The 12,296-nt window shown below is 42.5% G+C and overlaps 1 protein-coding gene across 1 annotated transcript in view; it reads right to left on the minus strand.

Annotated features, from left to right (window-relative positions):
* DCTN1 (dynactin subunit 1) overlaps nt 1-5,433 on the minus strand; it is a 30,254-nt gene extending 24,821 nt beyond the window's left edge. Inside the window, exon 1 of the mRNA XM_061155759.1 lies at nt 5,197-5,433. The gene's annotated coding sequence lies outside the window, so the exon portion shown is untranslated. The remainder of the gene's footprint in view (nt 1-5,196) is intronic.
* Nucleotides 5,434-12,296: the final 6,863 nt, after the last annotated feature.

Consider the following 12,296-nt stretch of genomic DNA (forward strand, 5'->3'; position numbering starts at 1 on the left):
GAGTAAATTTCTGCCTTTCTCTGATGCCTCAGAGAAGGAATGCCATTTCTGCAGAAGTAAGAGATTCATCAAACATAAATACTACTGTTCCATGCCTCAATTTCTTCTTCTGTAAAACACAGGTAATAACAATACCTTTCTAACAGGGCTGGAAAGCACTTGTAACAGTGCCTGGTATGACACATTCAATAAATGACAGCCATAATTATTATGAAGAAGAGGAAAGAGAGACCTCAGTGCAGGATTCAAGTTCAGAGGGTATTCAGTGTTCTCGGAGCTATCTTGAGTCTGCTCTCTTCCCCTTTCCTCTCTGGACAGTTGTTGCAAGCCTTCCCTTACCACTCTCAAGCCCCCGTTCCTATCTGAGCCCACGCCAGAACCCCTCCCCAACAGATAACCTTGCTGAGAAAGGAAATGGACCCTCTTTGCAAATTTAGATGTATCCATCATTGCCTTTCTTCCTACATAAGAAGAAGGAAGTCATTCCTTCTTCAGTCATTCCTCTTCAAAAGAAATGATGTCTTCTTTTCAGAGATAACCCTCCACCCTCCTCGGCAATCATCTTTTCCTCTGTGCCTTCAAATGTGGCCTCTTATCAGATAACCCATGCTCAAGACTTCTAGAAAAACCTGACTCTTGTCTCTGCTATTCCACCATCTTCCTTCCTTCTTTCCCTGCCAAACTACTCAGAGTACACCCTCCTTATCCTCACTTTCCATCCACTCTTCAATTCACTTGGTTCCTGTCCTTATGACTCCACTAAAGCTGCTCACACTAGAAAAAAAAAAAGAGTCCTGGTAACCATAATCTCTTAACTGCCCAATCTCAACACACATTTTCCAAGCTCATCCTACTCAACTTCCCTATAGCAACAGAGCCTGCTGATTCTCTTCCTGTAACTTTTTCCTCTGTAGCTCCCTGGACAACATTCTCTTACCTTGCCCACTAAGCCTTGTCATTTCCTCTGTCATCTTCAGCCTTCTGCAAGCATGCTGGGGTCATCCATTCCAAGAGCATCATCATCCACCACCCCAAGGCACAAACTCTCTTCTGAACTCCAGACCCACATTTCCACCTATTTGCTAAGCGCCACAGATCCCCAAATTCAACGTGACCCAAAACACATGGAATCTTCACCCAGCAAATTTTCCTCTTCTATATTCTCCTTTTTACTGGTACCACCATCCATCCAGAATAGAAAACTGAGTTATCCTGGACAATTCCCTCTCTTGTTCTCAACAACCAATTAATTAGTCATTACATCAGGGAATCTCTGTCTCTACAACCTCTCTGATTCCCCCCCTTCTTTGCATCTGCACTAATCCTTAATTCAGCCAGAAGCCAAGCCCAGGTTATTACAAGAGTCTCCTGATGTTCCTGATCCAGATCCTCCCCTTTCAGTCTATTTCCACAATTAGCTTCCCAAAATATAACCACATCACCTCCCTGCCCGAAAACCTCCAGAGACTTCCCTACCACAAAAGTGCATCTTAGAACAAAACTACAGGTCATTAAAAACCTGGCCTCATTATGAATCTAATCTCACCAATCACCCCTTCTTTGATTCCCAAATCCTCTTAGATTCCAGAAACTTGGATCCACCTATCTTATGCTTCTGCAAATGTTGCAAACATCAGCATGTCCTTTCTCTCTCTTCATCGTCAAGGCTCAACTTACTCATCACCTCTTTCCTGAAGATTCTCTTGATGTCTCCATGTGGAGCTGTCATTCTCTCTTCTGCACTCACACAGATCTTCACAAATATCTCTATTACAAGATCACATTTTCCTTACAATATTGTCTTCCTTATCCCATCATGAATTCCTCCAGGGCAGAGTTTTTATTCATCTGTTATCCTAAGCACTGAACAGAGAAGATACTCAATGTTGAATAGAAGCCCGTACCAACATCAGGCTCTAGAGATATAAGTTGGCTCTGACAGGTTTCCCAGGGACACCATGGAGGAAATACAACATACATCCCAGCAAAAGTAGCTCTTTCTTCTCCAGTTAGGAGCCTAAGAAACTAAAACTGCAGAGACAGCTCCAGTTCCTATGGAATTCAGTAGTGGCAATAAATCTCAATTTCATATGCTTCTAAGGTAAAAGGACAAGAGAAAGAAAGACTCCTAGACTCTAGAGGAAGTGTAGATCTGGGAAAATAACTTTAGTAAGGTTTTAGGAGTGACAAGGGTCCAGCCCTCAGTGGATACGTCAGAGCTTAGGGAGGTCAGACTGGATAACCAATTTGTCAGCCAAGTACAACCAATACGAGCTGGAACTTCGAAAGAAAAATTATGTAAAACCAAATCCAGAGACTTCAGGATGGCAAGGACCCTAAGACAGACTTGAATCAGTCAACTGCTTAACACCTACCTTATCAGGGGACACTGAATACCCAGTTCTCGTTTCCCTTGGCATGGGACAGATAACCCAAGCCCCCACACACCACCTGGTATCTGTAGACAGGCTAAACCTAGGAATGCTCTACAATACCTTCTGACCTATAACTCCAAAGAGCTACTAACAATGTCAGATCTGTCAGAGTACAAGCTATGGCCGTCGTCAGTCATGTACTATGATTTTCCCAACTATTTTGACTCCTCCCTAACAGCTTCTTTTCCTCTGCACTCTCATGTTCAGTCTGGCCCAACTTATCAATTCTTTCTCAGTATTGTCTCTTGCATTCTTCCTTTCTCCTTCGCTACCATCATCATCACTTTGGTCTGCCATGTAATAGCTTTGAGAATTAAGACAAATCGTTTACCCTCTTCGGTGCCTCGTCTATAAAACAGGGTCACAGCTGTTCTGCCTACCTCGCAGGAAAGGTTGTCTGTGAAAAGTTCTGTAAAGTGTTGCATAAATAGAAGGCATTACTATTATCATCATCCCAGGCCATCTTTACTGGTATGTGAAGCCTATCTGGCTCCCTGCCTCTCTCCTTCCTCATTTCCAACCACATTATACACTATAGGAGGACTACTACACACTCTAAAATATTGCTTTGCCCCAAATCTTTCAGTGACATAACATTTCCTGCTTGAGTCAAACCGTTCTGGATCTGACATACAGTGTCGTCTCCGCACCACAGTCAAATGCTTAGGATGCCTCCCCTGGTTTTGCAAGTCCCACTCATCCTTCAAAGTCCTGCTACAACCCCACTACCCTCCACCCAGGAGGAAGAGATTTAAGAGACAGGAATCTGAAACAATGCCAGGAAAGACTAAAGGACAATTCAGTTTGGGGAAAACACAGTAGACACACTGTCATCTCACACTTTAAGAATCTTTTTTTTTTTTTGGCTGTGCCACACAGCTTGTGGGATCTTAGTTCCCTCACCAGGGATTGAATCCGACCCTTGGCAGTGAAAGAACGGTCCTAACCACTGGACTGCCAGGGAATTCCCAAGGCTCATCTTTTTTTTTATTTTTTTAATTTATTTTTATTAGTTGGAGGCTAATTACTTCACAACATTGCAGTGGGTTTTGTCATACATTGACATGAATCAGCCAAAGGCTCATCTTTTAAAGAGGAATCATATTTATTTCTCTGATTCTAAAAGATAAGCTAGGATCAACAAGACGGAAGTTATACAGATGTATTTTAGCAACATGAAAAACTTCCGTACTGAGCTTATCTAATGATGAAACGGGATGCCTTACATGCAGTAAATTCCCCATTACTAGAAATGTTCAAGCCCAAACTGGCCTTTGGGCAAGAATATTTTAGAAGGAATTCAATTATCACAAGGTCTGAAAGAAACAGTAGCGCTCTTCTAGTCCAGTCTCCTATTTTATAGGCCTGGACAGGGGAGGAGATTATTCAAGGCAGCACAGCTTGTTCTGGAGGGCAAGGAATAGAACATGGTCTCTTTCAACCCAGAGACCTACACCCTTGTACTCAAAGTGTATGTGGTCCATGGACCATCAGCATCACCTAAGAACTTGTTTAAAATGTAGAACCAACCAAAGCACGTACTTTAACAAGACCCCTAGATGTATGCACCATTCAAGTTCAAAAAGCACTGACCTAAACTGCCCCTTCCAAATCTTGAGTTTCCAATTCTGGAACTCCATTTCCCAAATTGTCTTATATGCTAAAGAAGCTATACCCAAGAAAAACAGTATTTTCCACCCAAATTTGGGAAACTCCATACTATACTTCCAGTGGGAAATTCTTGGTAAAAATACTATCAGCATATTGAAAGCTGAAGTTTCTAAACATGCGCATGCTGCATGCTAAGTTCCTTCATTTAAGCCAGACTCTTTTGTGACCCCACGGACTATAAGCCCGCCAGACTCCTCTGTCCATGCGATTCTCCAGGCAAGATACTGGAGTGGGTTGCCATGCCCTCCTCCACAGGATCTGCCCCACCCAAGGATAGAACCTGTCTCCAGCATTGGCAAGGGAGTTCTTTACCACTAGCGCCACCTGGGAAGAGAAAACTTGAACCATGAAGTTTCTAAACATATTTGAGCACAAAAAGCCTTTTGGGGAAAAAGTCATCATCTACTACTATCGTTAACAGCCCCGTGCCTTGGGCTTCAGCCGTAATCTAGGTAAAGGACGTCAACCTTCACCTCATTGTTCCCTGACTCAGTGCCTTAAGCATACTGGATTGGCAAGGGGTCAAGATGAACTTGCTGGTCTCCACACCGTAACAAAAGACGGTAAATTTCTAAATCACCGTCTCTTTAAAAACAGCGGAACTCCTCATCTGTGTGATTTAGTTTGAGGGATGCGCAACATGACTGCTCAAGAGTCACCCTGCCAGTTAAGGCGGACCCCAGGAATGGGAGACACACCAAACGCATATCGGCCTCCAGCTTTAGTCCTCTTTTTTCTTTTTTCTGTTTGACACAACTTTTCAACCATGTGCACCACTGGAAACCTGTAGCTTGGAATAGGTTCAGGGGTGCCTTGCACGTTCCCAGGAAAGGAGGGGAACCCCTGCAGTTCCGGGAGAACTGGGAGACGCAATCACTCTGACCCCGCCAGGCTGAAGAGCGCAGATGGGTCAGACCAGGCCAGACCCAGGCGGGTGCCCACCCCCACCGCGGCCCACCCCTGCCGACCCCTGCCCGGCACACCGGGCTCCCGGCCGCGCCCAGGCGAGCGGCGGGCCCCCAGACCACAGCCAAGAGCCTTGCGAACTCGGCAGGGGAGGAGGCAGTTGCCATGGTCGCCGCCTCCGTACCTGTACTGTCAGGGGCTCCGCGCCCGGCTCCGGGCCCCACTGGCGACCGACGCCCAAGCCTTAGCGGGGTCCCACCCCGCCCGCACGGGCTGCCCGCCGTGCCGCCAGACCCCTGGAGCCCCACTCCAGGACCTCTAGTCTCTGAGGCCCAGAGGTGTTCTGGGTCGGGGGGAACACGCTACTCTTCCCGGAAGACCAGCCCGGGTTAAACCCTGCGCGCTGAGCGCAGCCGGGGAGACTTCGATCAGGCACAAAGCTGGACACCTGGAGCGAAATTTGCGCGTGCGTACTGTACGGGCAGCCGATGAGGACCACGGGGGAGCGGCGCGCGGCGGCCAGCGCCCTCTGCCGGCAGACGGTAGACGACGTAGAGAAGGCCTGGAGGGCTCTTGCTTTGGTCCAAGTTCCCCCAGAGACTCGCTACGCTTTTGAGTGCTAGGCTATTAATTCAAACAATAGTGGTAAGTGTAAAATAATGAAAATTTATATAATGGACTATGGTAGTTTTTTCTCAAAAAAACAAACAAACAAACAAAAAAAACACTTGGGCCGGGGGGTGCGGCAGCGGCTGGGCACTTCAGCTTCGCGAAGGCTTGCGGCGCGCGCCCCGACCCGCAGGCACCTGGCGCGCTCCGGCCGGGCCGCCGCGGCTCCCCGGACGAAGGTCAGCTCCGCTGTCCGGGCGCCTGAGAAGGAGCCCACGAGGAGATCTGCGAGACTGTCAGCTAAATCGGCTCCTGCAAAAGTGGAAACGAAGCCGAAGAAGGCGGCAGGAAAGGAGAAATCTTCAGAGAAAAAAGTCAAACAAAAGGGGAAAAAAGGGAACAGCGGGAAAACAAGCCGAAGTGGCTAACCAAGAGACTGAAAGAAGGGAGAGCCCAGCCTCTAATGAAGCAGAGGAAGCCAAGTCTGATTAATATCACACCCCATCCTATCAGTGGTCCGTCTCCCTTCTTGTACAATCCAGACGATTGTTTTTATCAACTATTTTGTAAATGCAAGTTTTTTGACAGCTCTAAAAGCACTTTTTTTTTTAAAGAAAGAATCCTCCCTCATTCCACTTTTTAAGTGTAAGTGCTTTTTTTTTCTTTTTAAGAGGTGCAATCATTTGCTGGTTCTTTATATTTTGGTTCAACCAGAAAATAGTGGGATATTGAATATGGGAGGTTTTGATTGTCATGGGTGTCAGCTTAACATTCCATAAATTGAGGTGAACTTTTATACTCTATAATACAAAGCGTACTAAATGGCAGTTTGGAGTCAATTGTGCATTCAATGTCTTGGATACTAAATTACTTCTCTTCCCATGTTTTTAGTAGATTTGTTTCCTACAACAAACCACTGCTTGATCTTGGCTCTCCTGGTCAGAATTTTGTGCACTCTGTAACAGCTTTAGTCGTGGTAATCCAGTTCTCCTAGTAACACTGTTAATGTGCTGTGGCCGATTGAAAATTTGAGTATGTAGTATGACTTTAAATTGTGACTGGTGGAACTTACGATATTGTACTGGATATCCTGTTAAGGAAAATTTGCCTCCAAATTTAAGCTGTAAAGTTGTAGGAAAACTATTCAGAAAAGAATCAAAACTACATGATTTATTTAGATTTTTTGTATGAATGTTAAGAATTATGTACAAATTGAAATGTCTGTGTACTGATCCTCAAAACAACCAATAAAATCTCAGTTATGAAAAAAAAGAAAACATTAGAAAGTACAAATTCCCTGACACAATGAACACATTTCTAATTATGCCAAAGAAATGAAAAAAAAAAAAAATAGAACAAGTGTTCAGACATTTGTATAAGGATGTTGGAAGAGTCAGGATCTGATAGACAGTGGGTTCGAATTCGGTTTACCCACTGTCTCAGACCTTGGGTTGTTTACTTAATCTCTCCCAACCTGTTTCCTCTTTCATAAAATGAGAATGTTAAGGATAGAACCTACAGTATTTGGTTGTTCGTAAGTTTGAGTGGATTCATGTAAAGAACCTGAAGTGTAACTATTGCAATATTATGTTTGTCTCAGTTAATCTCAGATTGAAAAATAACCTGAAAAATCCCTAAAACTGTTGGTGGGGTGGAAGTTGGGGTGGTAAATGGTAGAAAGGATGAACTGGGCAATCTCCCCACTCCTGCCCCTCTTTTCCCATTTCATCATCTAAGTATTTCTGGAGAGGACTCTTGAAAGTCCCTTGGACAGCATGGAGGTCAAACCAGTCAATTCTAAAGAAAATCAACCCTGAATATTCATTGGAAGGACTGATGCTGAAGCTGAAGCTCCAATACTTTGGCCACCTGACTCGAAGAACCGACTCATTGGAAAAGTCCCTGATGCTGGGAAAGACTGAAGGCAGAAGAAGTGGGTGACAGAGGATGAGATGGTTGGATGGCATCATCAACTCAGTGGACATGAGTTTCAACAAACTCCAGGAGATAGTGAAGGACAGGGAAGCCTGGTGTGCTGCTGTCCATGGGGTCACAAAGAGTCAGACACGAATAAGCAGCAAGTATTTCTTGTTATTATTCTAAATAGATAATGCACTAGTGTGATTCAAAAGGCAAAACAATATTAAAAGTATGCACTGAGAAAGCTCACTGCGACCCCTCCCCCATCCACTCCTTCCTCCTTGCACTCTGCACTTAACCCTTGGTGTCAGTTTCTCCATTAGCAAATTGCTCAGCAAGTTGCTCAATTTCTTACTCCTCCCACTTCTTATGTGCAAGGTAGCATACTATATACACGTGCACCTTACTTCTTCACTTAACAATATATCCTGGAGACCTTTCTAAATCAGTAAATAGAGATCTTCCTCATTCATTTTTTGAGCTGCATAGTACTCTGTTGCATTGTTAACCATCCTCATCTAGTGTGATACCAATTTTTGCTATTGCAAATGATGCTACAGTGAATCACCTTGTACATATGACATTCCATATGTGAGCAGGTTTATCTGTAGGATACATCTGGGCCAAATATTAAATGTAGCTATGATTTTAATAGAAATGGTCTTTATCCCCTGCAGTTAAAGAAAAATGGTATAAAATATAAATTTAAAGGCACAGTATACATGTATTTTTTACTGTGGTAAAACATACATAAAATTTACCATTTTAGCTATTCTTAAGTGTACAGTTCAGTGGCACTAAGTACATTTACCTTATTTTGCAACTATCTCCAGTATCCGTCTCTAGAATTTTCTCATCTTTCCATATGGAAACTGTATCCATTAGACACTAATTCCCCTTTCTCCCCTCAGCCTAGTCTCTGGTAACAAGCATTCTACTTTCTGTCTCTATAAATTTGACTTTCTTAAGTACTCCATATAAATAGAATCATACAATATTTTTCTTTTTGTGTCTGGCTTATGTCTTCAAAATGTATTCATGTTGTAGTATGTGTCAACATTTCTTTCCCTTTTAAAGCTGAAAAACATTCATTACATATGTGTGTGTGTGTGTGTGTGTGTGTGTGTGTGTGTATACACACATATACACACACCACATTTTGTTCATCCATTCACCTGTAATGGATTTGATGGATTTGGGAGCTGTTTCTAGCTTTTGGCTATTGTAAATAAGCACCTTTAAAAAAAAAAAAAAAGTACATACATCATAGGAGAAGGAAATGGCAACCCACTCCAGTGTTCTTGCCTGGAGAACCCCGGGGACGGGGGAGCCTGGCGGGCTGCCGTCTGTGGGGTCGCACAGAGTCGGACACGACTGTAGCGACAGCAGCAGCAGCTTATACCTCATTTGTCCCATCCCCAAGATCCTTACCCAAAGTAACTTGATGCCAGTTTTTGTTTTTGGATCCAGAGTCAGCCTCTGAAATTGCAAGCATTTTAGATGCAAAGAGCAACTTTGTATGCATACTGTTCTAAACCTTGTTTTTTTTTTTTAATTGAAGTATAGTTTATTTACAATGTTATGTTTCTGGTGTATGGCAAAGTGATTCAGATATATGTATATATGCATATATACATATATAGATATTCTTTTTCAGATTCTTTTCTATTGTAGGTTAATACAAGATATTAAATATTGTTTCCTGTGCTGAACTTTGTTTTTATCTCCATGGGACACTACATCTTGGAGGTTTTCCGTATTAATACATCTTGATCTGCTTTGAATTTGTTTTTAAATATGTATTTTTAATTTGAACTGGAGCCATCTCTCTGAGTGCTTTAACAACCTTTAACAGATATGCTGAGTTTTCATGTGAAGATGCCAAACCTTGGTTAGAAGCGGGGTAGTGGTACAAGAAAGACCCAAATCCTTTTCAACATCATGAAAAGGGGTCTGAAGACACGACATACAAACAGGAGACATATTGTTTCTTTTATATTGAATTGGACTGAGTGGTCTTCAAAGAAAATTAATACTGTCTCTGTCTTATGTGTATTTTCACAGGTGGCCTGTGAAACCGGAGGCCTTCTCTGACAGGGACCATGAACAAGATTCCAAAGACCCTAAAACTCCAATTTGTATGACTAGAGCCCATCCTTCCAATCCCTGATACTGAACAGAGAAGAATATCTGTGCTCATTTGGGTAGACTTCTGGGCACTTCAGAAAATGGGCAGGAACCAAGAGGGAAAAAAAACTCCCCTTGAAAAAAATTCAAAGGACTCACTTGAAAAGACCCTGACACTGGGAAAGATTGAAGGCAGGAGGAGAAGGAGACGACAGAGGATGAGATGGTTGGGTGGCATCACCGACTGAATGGACATGAGTTTGAGTAAACTCTGGGAATTGGTGATGGACAGGGGGGCCTGGTGTGCTGCAGTCCATGGGGTCGCAAAGAGTTGGACACAACTGAGCGACTGAACTGAACTGAAAAAAGGAATGCTGTTTCCAGGAGGGAAGAAGTGGTTTTTCAGGCTGAGACATGGAGAAGGGATTAGATAAAGGCAGAGAGCATATCAAAGGTGGCAAAGCCAGGTATGGCAGAGGACAGATGCAGGGAAGAGAAGCATCTACATTAGTTATACTGGTGCTGTCCAAAAGAAATAAAATGTAAATTTTAAAATTGTCTTTAATTGATAAATATGCTAATAACTTTTTAAAAATTTCTGGCTGCTCTGGGTCTTCGTTGCTGTGCATGTGGGCTTTTTCCCTAGTTGCAGTGAGTGGGAGCTACTCTTTAGTTGCAATGTGCAGTCTTCTTATTGTCGTGGCTTCTCTTGTTGTGGAGTATAGTCTCTAGGGTGCTTAGGCTTCAGTAGTTTAGAACATGGGCTCCGCAGTTGGCAGCTCCCAGGCTCTAGAGCACAGGCTCAATAGTTGCGGCACACGGGCCAAGTTGTTCCACGGGCATGTGGGATCTTCCCAGATCAGGGATCCAACCTGTGTCTCTTGCATTGGCACGCAGATTTTTTTACCGCTGAGCTAAAGCCCCCACTAATAACTTTTTAACAATTGGAGAGTGGGGGACGTCCCTGGTGGTCCAGTGGTTAAGACTCCATGCTTCCACTGCAGGAGACACAGCAATCAGAGAAGAAAAAGAAATAAAAGGAATTCAGATTAGAAAGGAAGAAGTGAATGACATGATACTATACATAGAAAATCCTAAGGCAGCCACCAGAAAACTACTAGAACTCATCCATGAATTCGGTAAAGTTGCAGGATATAAAATTAACATACAGAAATCTGTTGCATTTCTATACACTAACAATGAAATATCAAAAAGAGAAGTTAAGGAAACAATCTCATTTACCATTGCATCAAAAAGAATAACATACTTAAGAATAAGCCTACCTAAGGAGGAAAAAGACTTGTACTCAAAATAGTCTAAGATGCTGATGAAAGAAACTGAAGAGGATACAAACAGATGAATTGAAGAGGATACAAGCCATGTTCTTGGACTGGAAGAAGCATACTGTTAAAATGACCATACTACCCAAGTCAAGCTATAGATTCAATGCAATCTCTATCAAATTACCAATGGCATTTTTCACAAAACTGGAACAAAAAAAAAATTTTTTTTAATTTATATAGAAACACAAAAGACCCTGAATAGCCAAAACAATATTGAGAAAGAATGGAACTGGAAGAATCATACACCCTGACCTCAGACTATCCTGCAAAATGACAGTAATCAAAACAGTATGGTACTGGCACAAAAACAGAAATATGGATCAATGGGCAGGATAGAAAGCCCAGAAGTGAGCCCACACACTTATTGTCAGTTAATTTGCAACAAAGGAGGCAAGAATGTACAACAGAGAAAAGACAATCTCTTCAATAAGTGGTGCTGGGGAACCTGGACCACCACCTGTAAAAGCATGAAATTAGAACATTCTCTAATAACATATTTAAAATAAACTCAATATGCATTAAAGATGTTACTATAGGGAGTTCCTTGGTAGCCTAATGATTTGAATTTTGGGCTTTCACGGAACTGAGATCCTGCAAGAGGTGTGACCAAATAGAAAGACCTAGATGCAAGACTGAATACTATAAAACTCCCAGGGGGAAACAAGCAGAACACTCTGGCATAAATTGCAACAATATTTTTTTGGATACATCTCCTAGTAATGGGTAATGAAAACAAAAGCAAAAGTAAACAAGTGGTACCTAATTAAAAGCTTTTGCACAGCAAAGGAAAACATAAAACAAAAAGACAACCTACAGAATATATAAATAGCTTACATAGCTCAATATCAAAAAACAAACAACCCAATTAAAAAATGGGCAGAAGACCTAAACAGACATTTCTCCAAAGGAGCTATAACCAACAGGCACATGAAAGATGCTTGACATCACTAATTATTAGAGAAATGCAAATCAAGATTGCAATGAGGTATCACCTCACACTAGTCAGAATGTCCATCATCAAAAAGTCTGCAAATAATAAATGCTGGGGAGAATTTCCTGCTGGTCTAATGGTTAGGCCTCTGTACTTACACTGCAGGGGGCACAGTTTCAATCCCTGGTCAAAGAACTAAGATCCTGCAAGCCAGGCAGTGTGCTAAATTTTTTTTTAAAAATATGTTCTAGGGAAGGTATGGAGAAGTAAATTGGTACAGCCAATTTATGGAACTATGGAAATTATGAAAAACAATATGGAAATTGCTTAAAAAACCGAAAATACATGTATCAT

Source organism: Dama dama, chromosome 11 (genome assembly GCF_033118175.1).
Source record: "Dama dama isolate Ldn47 chromosome 11, ASM3311817v1, whole genome shotgun sequence".
Lineage (NCBI taxonomy): Eukaryota > Metazoa > Chordata > Mammalia > Artiodactyla > Cervidae > Dama > Dama dama.